We start from the raw sequence: 13,885 nt of genomic DNA, 5'->3' as shown, positions 1-13,885 counted from the left end.
TACTTTTCATTCCCTATCTGTTTGAGCATTTTAGAAATACCAAGACAGAAGAGTATTGGCAGAATTTTGCTTTTTTCATGAGAGAAAACCTTTTGAGATGCAGAAAAAATTTCTGAATTCTTGATTAAGAACATTTTATTTAAATAATCAATTAGTATAATTTAGAGCAAAACAAAAAGAAAATTTATTTAATTATCTCTGGGATGCCAACTTGAATTAATACTACTATGCTTCTTATAAAAAGACTTAAACTTTACTCTTTATTTATTAAAATAATTTTTTTTCAAAGTGTGTTTGTGTTTTGCTTGTGTGTGTGAGTGCTCGAGCCCACAGAGGTCAGAGATATCACATCTTCCTGAGCTAGAGCTACACACAGGTTATGACTGGCTCAGTGTGGGTGCAGGGAACCATATTCAGGTCCTCTGGAAGAGCAGCAAGTTTTCTTAACTACTACACCATCTCTCCCACTCTGCAATCTCATTAAACTTTTTTTTTGTTTGTTTGTTTGTTTTTTTTTTTTCGAGACAGGGTTTCTATGTGTAGCCCTGGCTGTCCAGGAACTCACTCTGTAAACCAGGCTGGCCTCGAACTCATAAATCCACCTGCCTCTGCCTCCCAAGTGCTGGGATTAAAGGCATGCGCCACCACGCCCGGCCTCTCATTAAATTATTTAATGTTATCCAGATTTGTTTACATCTTCCCATTCTAAAGCATTGTTCCCACAGTCATATTTTTGTTTTTTCATAGTGTTTTGCTTAGATAAATCAGAATGTGGTAGGAGTGTCATATCCCCCGTAAGCCTTGATCATTTCACAAGGTCAGTATCAGAGATAAGACCTGTAAAGCCAGACTCAAAACCTGAACTTCTCCAAGAACCAGAGGACAAAGCACCCATGTGAGTGGCTGCAAGATGTGAGGAAAGTGTTCCAGAAAGTGGAAAGGTCTCAGTGCATGGGGGCACTGAGCTGGCGGCCAGGGCTGGCTGTGCAGTGACTGGCAGTGAGCCCTTTTAGCCATTTTGTTGCTCTCTTGAACATTTCTGTTCTTTCAATATTTCTTTACTCAGGAAAACTAGTGAACACGAAAGTACAGTAAAGAATGTTAAAGATATGTAGGTATCAAATATGACTAGGCCAATTTCAGAAACTCAGTAATTTGATAATTGTTTCCTTGCACCTCATTCTTCTGTGACATCATGGGTTCTGGGCATGTGTGCTACATGTTTTTGCTACAGGCAGTGGCAGGCATAGTTCTAAACTGGTCTTCACAAAGAATTTGTGCTTTGATAAGAACTGTATTTTTTTTAATTTTTAATATTTTTATTACATATTTTCCTCAATTACATTTCTAATGCTATCCCAAAAGTCCCCCATAGCGCCCCCCACTTCCCTACCCACCCATTCCCATTCTTTTGGCCCTGGCATTCCCCTATATTGGGGCATATAAAGTTTGCAAGTCCAATGGGCCTCTCTTTCCAGTGATGGCCGACTAGGCCATCTTTCGATACATATGCAGCTAGAGACAAGAGCTCCGGGGTTCTGGTTAGTACATCATGTTGTTCCAACAATAGGGTTGCAGATCCCTTTAGCTCCTTGGGTACTTTCTCTAGCTTCTCCATTGGGAGCCCTGTGATACATCCAATAGCTGACTGTGAACATCCACTCCTGTGTTTGCTAGGCCCCGGCATCATCTCACAAGAGACAGCTATATTTGGGTCCTTTCAGCAAAATCTTGCTAGTGTATGCAATGGTGTCAGCGTTTAGAAGCTGATTATGGGATGGATCCCTGGATACGGCATTCTCTAAATGGTCCATCCTTTCATCACAGCTACGAACTTTGTCTATGTAACTCCTTCCCTGGGTGTTTTGTTCCCAATTCTAAGAAGGGGCACAGTGTCCACACTTTGGTCTTCATTCTTCTTGAGTTTCATGCGTTTAGCAAATTGTATCTTATATCTTGGGTATCCTAAGTTTTGGGCTAATATCCACTTATCAGTGAATACATATTGTGTGAGTTCTTTTGTGATTGTGTTACTTCACTCAAGATGATGCCCTCCAGGTCCATCCATTTGGCTAGGAATTTCATAAATTCATTCTTTTTAATAGCTGAGTAGTACTCCATTGTGTAAATGTACCATAATTTCTGTATCCATTCCTCTGTTGAGGGGCATCTGGGTTCTTTCCAGCTTCTGGCTATTATAAATAGGGCTGCTATGAACATAGTGGAGCATGTGTCCTTTTTACCGGTTGGGACATCTTCTGGATATATGCCCAGGAGAGGTATTGCTGGATCCTCCGGTAGTACTATGTCCAATTTTCTGAGGAACCGCCAGACTGATTTCCAGAGTGGTTGTACAAGCTTGCAATCCCACCAACAATGGAGGAATGTTCCTCTTTCTCCACATCCTCGCCAGCATCTGCTGTCACCTGAATTTTTGATCTTAGCCATTCTGACTGGTGTGAGGTGGAATCTCAGGGTTGTTTTGAGTTGCATTTCCCTGATGATTAAGGATGTTGAACATTTTTTCAGGTGCTTCTCTGCCATTCGGTATTCTTCAGGTGAGAATTCTTTGTTCAGTTCTGAGCCCCATTTTTTAATGGGGTTATTTTACTTTCTGGAGTCCACCTTCTTGAGTTCTTTATATATATTGGATATTAGTCCCTTATCTGATTTAGGATAGGTGAAGATCCTTTCCCAATCTGTTGGTGTTTTTTTTGTCTTATTGATGGTGTCTTTAGCCTTGCAGAAGCTTTGCAGTTTCATGAGGTCCCACTTGTCAATTCTCGATCTTACAGCACAAGCCATTACTGTTCTATTCAAGAATTTTTCCCCTGTGCCCATATCTTCAAGGCTTTTCCCCACTTTCTCCTCTATAAGTTTCAGTGTCTCTGGTTTTATGTGAAGTTCCTTGATCCACTTAGACTTGACCTTAGTACAAGGAGATAGGAATGGATCGATTCGCATTCTTCTACATGTTAACAACCAGTTGTGCCAGCACCATTTGTTGAAAATGCTGTCTTTCTTCCACTGGATGTTTTTAGCTCCCTTGTCGAAGATCAAGTGACCATAGGTGTGTGGGTTCATTTCTGGGTCTTCAATTCTATTCCATTGGTCTATTTGTCTCACTATACCAGTACCATGCAGTTTTTATCACAATTGCTCTGTAGTAAAGCTTTAGGTCCGGCATGGTGATTCCACCAGAGGTTCTTTTATCCTTGAGAAGAGTTTTTGCTATCCTAGGTTTTTTGTTATTCCAGATGAATTTGCAGATTGCACTTTCTAATTCGTTGAAGAATTGATTTGGAATTTTGATGGGGATTGCATTGAATCTGTAGATTGCTTTTGGCAAGATAGCCATTTTTACAATGTTGATCCTGCCAATCCATGAGCATGGGAGATCTTTCCATCTTCTGAGATCTGCTATAATTTCTTTCTTCAGAGACTTGAAGTTTTTATTATACAGATCTTTCACTTCCTTAGTTAGAGTCACGCCAAGATATTTTATATTATTTGTGACTATTGAGAAGGGTGTTGTTTCCCTAATTTCTTTCTCAGCCTGTTTATTCTTTGTGTAGAGAAAGGCCATTGATTTGTTTGAGTTAATTTTATATCCAGCTACTTCACCGAAGCTGTTTATCAGGCTTAGGAGTTCTCTGGTGGAATTTTTAGGGTCACTTATATATACTATCCTATCATCTGCAAAAAGTGATATTTTGACTTCATCTTTTCCAATTTGTATCCCTTTGATCTCCTTTTGTTGTCGAATTGCTCTGGCTAGGACTTCAAGTACAATGTTGAATAGGTATGGAGAAAGTGGACAGCCTTGTCTAGTCCCTGATTTTAGAGGGATTGCTTCAAGCTTCTCACCATTTACTTTGATGTTGGCTACTGGTTTGCTGTAGATTGCTTTTATCATGTTTAGGTATGGGCCTTGAATTCCTGATCTTTCCAAGACTTTTATCATGAATGGGTGTTGGATCTTGTCAAATGCTTTTTCCCCATCTAACGAGATGACCATATGGTTTTTGTCTTTGAGTTTGTTTATATACTGGATTACGTTGATGGATTTCCGTATATTGAACCATCCCTGCATCCCTGGGATGAAACCTACTTGGTCAGGATGGATGATTGTTTTGATGTGTTCTTGGATTCGGTTAGCAAGAACTTTATTGAGGATTTTTGCATCAATATTCATAAGGGATATTGGTCTGAAGTTTTCTATCTTTGTTGGGTCTTTTTGTGGTTTAGGTATCAGTAATTGTGGCTTCATAGAATGAGTTGGGTAGAGTACCTTCTGTTTCTATTTTGTGGAATAGTTTGTGAAGAACTGGGATTAGATCTTCTTTGAAGGTCTGATAGAACTCTGCACTAAACCCATCTGGTCCTGGGCTTTTTTTAGTTGGGAGACTATTAATGACTGCTTCTATTTCTTTGGGGGATATAGGGCTGTTTAGATCATTAACCTGATCTTGATTCAACTTTGGTACCTGGTATCTGTCTAGGAACTTCTCCATTTCATCCAGGTTCTCCAGTTTTGTTGAGTATAGCCTTTGGTAGAAGGATCTGATGGTGTTTTGGATGTCTTCAGGATCTGTTGTTATGTCTCCTTTTTCATTTCTGATTTTGTTAATTAGGATGCTTTCCCTGTGCCCTCTAGTGAGTCTGGCTAAGGGTTTATCTATCTTGTTGATTTTCTCAAAGAACCAGCTCCTTGATTGGTTGATTCTTTGAATAGTTTTTCTTGTTTCCACTTGGTTGATTTCACCCCTGAGTTTGATTATTTCCTGCCGTCTACTCCTCTTGGGTGAATTTGCTTCCTTTTGTTCTAGTGCTTTTAGGTGTGTTGTCAAGCTGCTAATGTGTGCTCTCTCTAGTTTCCTTTTGGAGGCACTCAGAGCTATGAGTTTTCCTCTTAGAAATGCTTTCATTGCGTCCCATAAGTTTGGGTATGTTGTGGCTTCATTTTCATTGAACTCTAAAAAGTCCTTAATTTCTTTCTTTATTCCTTCCTTGACCAAGGTATCATTGAGAAGAGTGTTGTTCAGTTTCCACGTGAAGGTTGGCTTTCTATTATTTATTTTGTTATTGAAGATCAGCCTTAGTCCATGGTGATCTGATAGGATGCATGGGACAATTTCAATATTTTGTATCTGTTGAGGCCTGCTTTGTGACCAATTATGTGGTCAATTTTGGAGAAGGTACCATGAGGTGCTGAGAAGAAGGTATATCCTTTTGTTTTAGGATAGAATGTTCTGTAGATATCTGCCAGATCCATTTGATTCATAATTTCTCTTAGTTTCACTGTGTCCCTGTTTAGTTTCTGTTTCCATGATCTGTCCATTGGTGAAAGTGGTGTGTTGAAGTCTCCCACTATTATTGTATGAGGTGCAATGTGTGCTTTGAGCTTTACTAAAGTTTCTTTAATGAATGTGGCTGCCTTTGTATTTGGAGCATAGATATTCAGGATTGATAGTTCCTCTTGGAGGATTTTACCTTTGATGAGTATGAAGTGTCCCTCCCTGTCTTTTTTAATGACTTTGGGTTGGAAGTCAATCTTATCAGATATTAGAATGGCTACTCCAGCTTGTTTCTTCATGCCATTTGCTTGGAAAATTGTTTTCCAGCCTTTCATTCTGAGGTAGTGTCTATCCTTTTCTCTGAGATGAGTTTCCTGTAAGCAGCAAAATGTTGGGTCTTGTTTGTGTAGCCAGTTTGTTAGTCTATGTCTTTTTATCGGGGAGTTGAGTCCATTGATATTAAGAGATATTAAGGAAAAGTAATTGTTGTTTCCTGTTATTTTTGTTGTTAAAGTTGGCATTTTGTTCTTGTGGCTGTCTTCTTTTAGGTTTGTTGAGGGATTACCTTCTTGTTGTTTCTAGGGCGTGGTTCCTGTCCTTGTATTGGTTTTTTTCTGTTATTATCCTTTGAAGGGCTGGATTCGTGGAGAGATAATGTGTGAATTTGGTTTTGTCGTGGAATACTTTGGTTTCTCCATCTATGTTAATTGAGAGTTTGGCTGGGTATAGTAGCCTGGGCTGGAATTTGTGTTCTTTTAGTGTCTGTATAACATCCGTCCAGGATCTTCTGGCTTTCATAGTCTCTGGTGAAAAATCTGGTGTAATTCTGATAGGCTTGCCTTTATATGTTACTTGGCCTTTTTCTCTTACTGCTTTTAGTATTCTATCTTTATTTAGAGCATTTGTTGCTCTGATTATTATGTGTCGGGAGGTATTTCTTTTCTGGTCCAGTCTATTTGGAGTTCTGTAGGCTTCTTGTATGTTCATGGGCATCTCTTTCTTTAGATTTGGGAAGTTTTCTTCTATAATTTTGTTGAAGATGTTTGCTGGTCCTTTGAGTTGAAAATCTTCATTCTCATCCACTCCTATTATCCGTAGGTTTGGTCTTCTCATTGTGTCCTGTATTTCTTGGATGTTTTGAGTTAGGATCTTTTTGCATTTTACATTTTCCTTGATTGTTGTGCCGATGTTCTCTATGGAATCTTCTGCACCTGAGATTCTCTCTTCCATCTCTTGTATTCTGTTGCTGATGCTCGTATCTATGGTTCCAGATTTCTTTCCTAGGGTTTCTATCTCCAGTGTTGCCTCATTTTGGGTTTTCTTTATTGTGTCTACTTCCCTTTTTAGGTCTAGTATGGTTTTGTTCATTTCCATCATCTGTTTGGATGTGTTTTCCTGTTTTTCTGTAAGGACTTCTACCTGTTTGATTATGTTATCCTGTTTTTCTTTAAGGATTTGTAACTCTTTAGCAGTGTTCTCCTGCAATTCTTTAAGGGATTTTTGTGCTTCCTCTTTACTGTCTTCTACCTGTTTACCAGTGTTCCTTTGTATTTCTTTAAGTGTGTTATTAAAGTCCTTCTTGAAGTTCTCTACCATCATCAGGAGATATGCTTTTAGAACTGTCTTCTACCTGTTTACCAGTGTTCCTTTGTATTTCTTTAAGTGTGTTATTAAAGTCCTTCTTGAAGTCCTCTACCATCTTCAGGAGATATGCTTTTAGATCCGTGTCTAGCTTTTCCGGTGTGTTGGGGTGCCCTGGACTGGTCGAAGTGGGAGTGCTGGGTTCTGATGATGGTGAGTGGTCTTGGTTTCTGTTAGTAAGATTATTACGTTTACCTTTCGCCATCTGGTAATCTCTGGGGTTAGTTGTTGTCGTTGTCACTGTTTAAAGATTGGAGCAGAAGCTGTGTTCCACTAACCAGCAGTCTCAAAATCCTGTGGCGGGGGTCGTGGGTAGCTGGAGGGTGTCAGCCGACCCTGCGCTCTAGCTACCCCGGTGCTGGTCCGGCCGGAAGAGGCCTGTGGTCCTACTCAGGCCTGTTTTCTGCTTCCCTAACTAATGCAGTCTCAGGTCCCGCGCGCAATTGGATTGGAGCAGAAGCTGTGTTCCACTCACCAGAAGTCTTAAGATCCTGTGGCGGGTGTTGTGGGTAGCTGGCGAGTGTCAGCCGACCCTGCGCCCTAGCTACTCCGGTGCTTTTCTGACCGGAAGAGCCTTGTGGCCCTACTCAGGCCGGATTTCTGCCTCCCCAACCAAAGCAATCTCAGGTCCCACGTGATTGGACTGGAGCAGAAGCTGTGTTCCACTCACCAGAAGTCTTAGGATCCTGTGGCGGGTGTTGTGGGTAGCTGGCGAGTGTCAGCTGACCCTGCGCCCTAGCTACCCCGGTGCTTTTCTGACCGGAAGAGCAAGAACTGTTTTTATAAACAGTTTTGACATAAAATTTGAGTATACCAAAACACCCACATTTCTTTTGCTTTTATTGACTGTAGTTATTAGTTCAGTTTTATGTTGCAGAAAGATTCTTCCCCTGTACCTTATCCTCCATGGCTTTCTTCCCCCTCCTCCAGTGTTGGTTACAGTTGGTCAGTGAGTGTTCATCAGTATTATTTAAAGCCGAACTTTACATTAAGAGTTAGACTGGAAGCTGGGCGTGGTGGCGCATGGCTTTATTCCCAGCACTTGGGAGGCAGTGGCAGGTGGATTTCTGAGTTCAAGGGCAGCCTGGTCTATAGAGAGAGCTCCAGGACAGCCATGGCTACACAGAGAAACCCTGTCTCAAAAAAAAAAAAAAAAAAAAGAGTTAGAGTCCAGGTCACATTCACTGGGCTTGGACAAGTATCTACCGTTATTATTCATGATAAGACTGTAATATACTTAGTTTGATTGCTTTATCAATATCTGTGCTTCACCTGGACTACTCAATCCCCTCTGAATTCTTAGCAGTCAGTGCTTGTAATTTCTACACACCTTTGCCTTGCCAGAGTCGTGTAACTTTAGTCACATGGTTGAGCACATTTTCATGTGTGCTGCCTAGATTTTGTCAACAGGATACAAGGTGCATTCATCTTGGAAGAGGGAACATCCATTAAGAAAAGGCCTCCATTATAGTGGCATGTGGGTAGGCCTGGGAGGCATGTTTAATTAAGTTTTAAATTCCAAATGGTAAATGCCAAGAAATTTGACTGCAGATTGTATAGTATCTACATTAATTTTCTTTGAAGTGCATAGTAAAATTATTGTAAATGTTTATTGGTAATTGTTTTTCTGTATCACAGTCTGTTGTTGGGTGCATTAGTACTTTGTATATTGATCTTCCATACATGTGTAGGTTATCTGTCATTTAAAACTTGCTTGCTTCTGGGAAGAACATTCAAAACGTGGATTCAAGAACACTGTATGTTAACTGTAAGTGCCCACTGTGCATTAGCCCAAGCCATCTTGTCTGGCCATGGTTTGTGCTCCTTAACCAATATTTCCTTAGTTCCCTCTGTGTCTTCCCCTCTGGACAATACTAGCCACTGTTCTTTCTGCTCATTGTGCTGTTGTTGTTTCTTTGTTTTATTTTCCTGAGCTCAGTCTGTCTATATTCTATTCTATGTAGGTGAAAGCATGTAATGGTTTGTCTTTTTCCTGCCTGGTTTATTCCACTCAATATCTTCAGTTTCACTTTTGTTGCTACAAATGACAGGATTTGGTCATCTTTTGTGCCTTAATGGTTTTAGTAATGCTTTATTTTCATTCTCAGTTCCCCAGCTGCACTTGCTGACTATGTCTCCATGTATGTATTTGCTATTGCGTATTTTTTTTTTCTTTTGAGAGAAAGTCTCTCTGTGCAGCCTGTTGTAGGCCAGAACTTCGCAGACTAGGCTGGTTTCAAATCCACAGAGCTCTGCCTGCCTCTGCCAGGACTAATGACTCTAAGGGCTAGGATTAAAGGTGTGCTCCACCACACCAGACTATCAGAATCCCTTCCAAGGAGGCTCCAGGCCTCTGGTTATGAGCTATTTCTCACGGAGTTATAAGGACTGCTTAGGTCTTTTAATGTCAGTCCTTTAATCTAATGGTCAGACGGTCAGTGGGTATCTCCTGTTTAAATCTTAACCTGTTCGAAACATTTCAGATCTGCTTTTAGTCCTTCTTGAAGATCTACTCCCAAGTCAGTCCAGTGGTCCAAATGAAAGATGAGAAGTCCTTACATAGTTTTCTCCTCACATATTTCAGCAAAAGATTGTTTATAGAAGTTAAATATATAAGCACTCATGAAAATGAATGGCTGGACTTAAAGGCGCTCACTGTTTTGCTTTGAGAAACTTTGCATTCAACTCATTTGATAACTTTGGTAAAAATTAGAATTCCGAAGTTTGACTATTTTTTCAAGAAGCCTGCAAGATTCCTTTTATTCCATCGATTTTTTTCATTCTCTTGTCTCATTTTGAGGAAATACCTCATACTATAGCGTTTACAGTTTCAGTGTGTATTAAAATTCTAACTCACCATTGAAGAACTCTGTTTGTTCCATGAAAGAGGTTAAGTTCTTTAAAACAAAAATGGTTCTTGGATGAAAACTTCTAGAACTTTCCCAGTGTCTCATTCAGGACAGTAGTGAGGAAGTGAGGCCAGAGGGCCACATGATGTGGGGAATTCTTGGCCTAGTGCTCAGGGGAGGTCTGTTACAAAGTTTAAATTTTTACTGTGAGATTTTTTTCTGTGGTAATTTTTTCAGAAAATATTTCCAATCCCCTACATGCCAAACATGGCCATTTGTGTTTCCTGTAGTGTGAGATATGAAGAAGCAAGGGCTTACTACTTAATGGTTTTCTAATCGAAATGTTAGTGTGGTACTCATCTATAGGAAGGGGTCTCAAAAAGTATAGTTTCTGGTTTATTTTGTAAATAAATTGGGGAAGAGAATTGTTTTTGTCGGTGCTGATGAGCTCTGCTTTGATCTCAGCTTCACCAGGGATCATGTCTTTGGGTGGTCTTTTGCTTGGGGCATGATACCAAATATTACTTTGCCTCTTCTGACAAATAGCCACTCCTCCTCTCCCTCTTATTCCACCCACCACCCCAGTACCTACAGCTCTGCTCCTATTTGCTCTGCCTACCACCCCTGTTTCCTTTGTTAAATTGGCCAAATGAATATGATTAGCTCATGGGTCTTTTTGAGGCTTGCCTTGTGAGAATTTGATTAGTTGAAATGAACTATGTTCATATTAAAATCAGATCATTTACATTTTAAAGACTATTTCATAGCAATTGTTTCTAACTTAAGCTTCTGAGTATTTCATGCCAGTATGTCGTTTATGAAAATTACTGGTCTTTTCTTTGTTCTTAAAGTGTTTTGTGCATTTGGAATTTTTAGTTTTAATTGTATCCCCTTTCCTGAATCCCCTTACACACTTACTCTTTTCTCCTTGAATGTTTTGTTTTTGTTGTTCTATGAATGTGCAATACAGAATTCCCAAGTTTAGACTTTTAAGGATGTTTTGTGCTTTGTTTTTTTTTAAAAAAAAAAACTCAAAAGAAAAGCAGAATATGGAGAATAATGTTCATTTCAAACTTTTAAAAAAGAGATTTTATGTGTATAACCAGTGCTTTGCCTGTATGCATACCTTTGTGCTAGCATATTTGATGCCTGTGGAGTCCAGAAGAGGAGATCAGTTCCCCTAGAACTAGTGTTACAGATGGTTGTGAGCTACTGCATGGGTGCTGGTCATGCTGGGAACTGAACCCGGGTCCTCTGCAAGAGCAGCATGTGCTTAACCACTGAGCTATCTCTGTCCCTTCTAGCTCTTTCAGAAGCAAGGTAGGGTGTCAGAATTGCTGAACAATCTTGCCAAATGACACAGTGCTTCTAAGAAGTTTTTATTTAATTCCTAGTAATTTTTTTTTCCACAAAAGGCACTGAAATTTTACTGATCTTTGATTTTTCGTACATGACTTCTCAAAAATGGTGGCAGGGCCAAGCATTTCTTTTGATTGGGCTTTACAGCTGTTTTCCATTCATCTCCTGCCTGAGACTTCTCCAAAAGACTCTCCAACTTAATGAGACTTTTAGTGCGTAGCTGCAGAAGCGGGTGTGCATTGGCCCTTTCACAGTCCTTCATCTCTTCCTTCACTCGATGGAGCTTCTCAAGTGAAGGGAACTGGCTCTGGTCTTTCTGCATGAGTTGTTCTTTGAGTCTTTGCTCTGTGAGTTCCCTCCCTCGAAGCATGCGTTCTTGGTGGTCTTTGATTTGCACCCGTTCCCTCTTTTTTACCTGCTGTCTTGTCCGTGCTGTGGGGGCATCATGCACAATTCTTGGCAGCCCTTCACTGGGGAAGCATCTACACAGTCTGTTTGCACACTCTCTGGCCCGGCCTGTGGGCTGTGCTTGCCGTTTAGTCTCCTTCCCCTCTTTCTCCAGTACTGAACAGGAATATTTGCCTCCCTTCATGCGCTGTGTTGCTTCTGCCCTTGTGTCACTGCCTGAGTATTTCTCCTCATCATTTCCACTGTTGTTTTATCATGGTAAGGCTGCTTTGGTAAGTCAGTAGTCAAGAGAACAGTCTTACCTTCTGATGCTTTCTAGTCCTCCGGTGGCTTGCTGCTGTTGTATGCACGCCACCTACATTTCAGAGGCAAGAACCAGTATGCCAATGGAGACTCTTGCCTTTTAGCTGACTGGTATCGTTAGATGCCTCTGTCAAGCCAAAACCTTCCAATTGCCCAGAATTCCTCCCAAAGAATGTGAGGGAGGCTAGCTTGTTCAGAGTAGCCTCAAAAGGTAATGCGGGTCCAAGGCTGCCAAAGAGTATGTTAACTGCTTTTAGCCACTTCACAGCTGCAAAAGACCACAGTTTCAGGACCAGTGGGAGTTGTAGTTTTCTTATTCCAATGGCCTCAGAGTCAGTATTCAGGAAAGTTAGTACGCTGGTTTCTCTTTTCCTCTCACTTCTTAGGTTTTGTAGGGTGCGATGTACAAATGAAGAAATATTGTAGAATGGGGTCCAGGAAAAGCTGCCAGAGGCTCCAAGCTACTATTCCTTTAACTGATAGGACATCACAATACCTGACTGAAAATGCCATGGCAACCCAGACCTTCCTTTCTGAGATGTTCTGCTCCCTGCACAAAGCTCACAGATGACGGTCCACATTTTCGCACTACTTTTAAAGACCAAAATTTATTTTGCATAATACAGTTTTATTGGTAAACAAGACAAATGATCTCTTGTTTATTTTTATAAAAGCTTTTCCTGTTGGATATGGTGGCATTGGCCTATAGTTTAAGCCTCCCCAGAGGCCTAGCCTAGGAAGGGTTACCTGAGCCTGGATAGTAAGACTTCTCTTGTTGCGCCCACCTCGGCCGGCAAGGAAGACACAACATGGTCGGATTCTTCTCAACAGCCTTTATTGCAGGAACGCCTCAATGCTGCTACGGGGACCCTGGGAACCCAGGGTGGTCTGCTTATATGCATTCAACCCCCATCCACTCACAGCAGGCCAGGTCACCTCACCAGGCACGCAGCTTCAGCCAATCAGGGCGGCAGTGGGCATGTCTCCACCAAATATGGACTTGTTTACACTGCCAGCATCATGGTACACCTGTGCAGCTCTCACGATGGTTGTGGCTTATTTTCAGGTGTATGAGGAAGTCAGGTGCAAGTCATACGACTTAGCTGCAGTCCCGGGGTGCCATCTTGGGACTGCTGCCACACCCGTTCCTCTCATCCTCTTAAAACTATATGGGGGGGAAAGTTCCAAGAAAATGGCAGTGATCGAACTAGCTTAAAGCATTTGTTCCCCCCAGTGACTTGTAGTGACTTGTGTTCACATTACCTATAAAAATGGTATCAGATGTCAGCATTGAGGCAGAGGCTACTACCATGTGAAGAGAGCTGGACCAGAGACAAAGCTGGGATTCTCTCCCCAACCTATCCTACCCAGTATTTTCATGCTCTTACTCAATTGTCAACTGTTACATCTCTTCTGAGATCACTTCCCTGACAGCTTTTGTTGGTCCCTTCTACATCTAGTTTTCTTCAGCTTCACTGTACTTAATCCTGTCTGTCTGAAAAACTTGATACTTCTTGTTTGGAGTACAAACAAGAAAATGTGCTGTTTCTTCATAAGCTCACTGTAGAGGTAGAAGTAGTGATTACTCCTCCAGGATCCACAATGCTGAGCAGAGCTGTACTCAACCCTGTCACCCCTGTCACACAGTCCTCTTGATGGCATGAGCTCAAGTGCCTTCAGTGCATAAAACTGCGTTATAGTATAAAAAAAGGAATGAAGGTTAAAAGGTAACCTGGTGTTATATTCAGGAAAATCACAAAGATTTATTCCCAGCCCCCACTGGGCCTTCAGGAACACAGCTATCATTGTACTGTACCTGTAAGCATACATTTTATATAGTCACTTTCTAAAGCAGTTTTGGTAGATGAAGCCAACTGTAGCCATCAGTCCTGAACCCTTGTGGTAGTCTGATCAAGTTATTAGGAGATACTAGTTGGGAATACTCATTAGGAACAAGTTGGTAAGATCTTCACCCCAAAGCCTCATTTAATCCTAAAGGGATCTACTAGTCATGTTATGCTTGATATA

At 41.0% G+C, this 13,885-nt stretch overlaps 1 protein-coding gene and 1 pseudogene across 2 annotated transcripts in view; one reads left to right on the top strand and one right to left on the bottom strand.

The window, feature by feature from the left end:
* Supt3h (SPT3 homolog, SAGA and STAGA complex component) overlaps nucleotides 1-13,885 on the top strand; it is a 332,054-nt gene that overhangs the window by 97,295 nt on the left and 220,874 nt on the right. The gene's annotated exons all lie outside the window — the stretch shown is intronic.
* LOC110312497 (putative uncharacterized protein ZNRD1-AS1 pseudogene) lies at nucleotides 11,197-11,987 on the bottom strand (annotated as a pseudogene).

This window comes from Mus caroli, unplaced genomic scaffold (genome assembly GCF_978045245.1).
Source record: "Mus caroli unplaced genomic scaffold, Mus_caroli_1 scaffold_18, whole genome shotgun sequence".
In the NCBI taxonomy this organism is placed as follows: domain Eukaryota; kingdom Metazoa; phylum Chordata; class Mammalia; order Rodentia; family Muridae; genus Mus; species Mus caroli.
The sequence above is the reverse complement of the archived record's forward strand: the minus strand, read 5'-3'. Positions and strand labels throughout refer to the sequence as shown.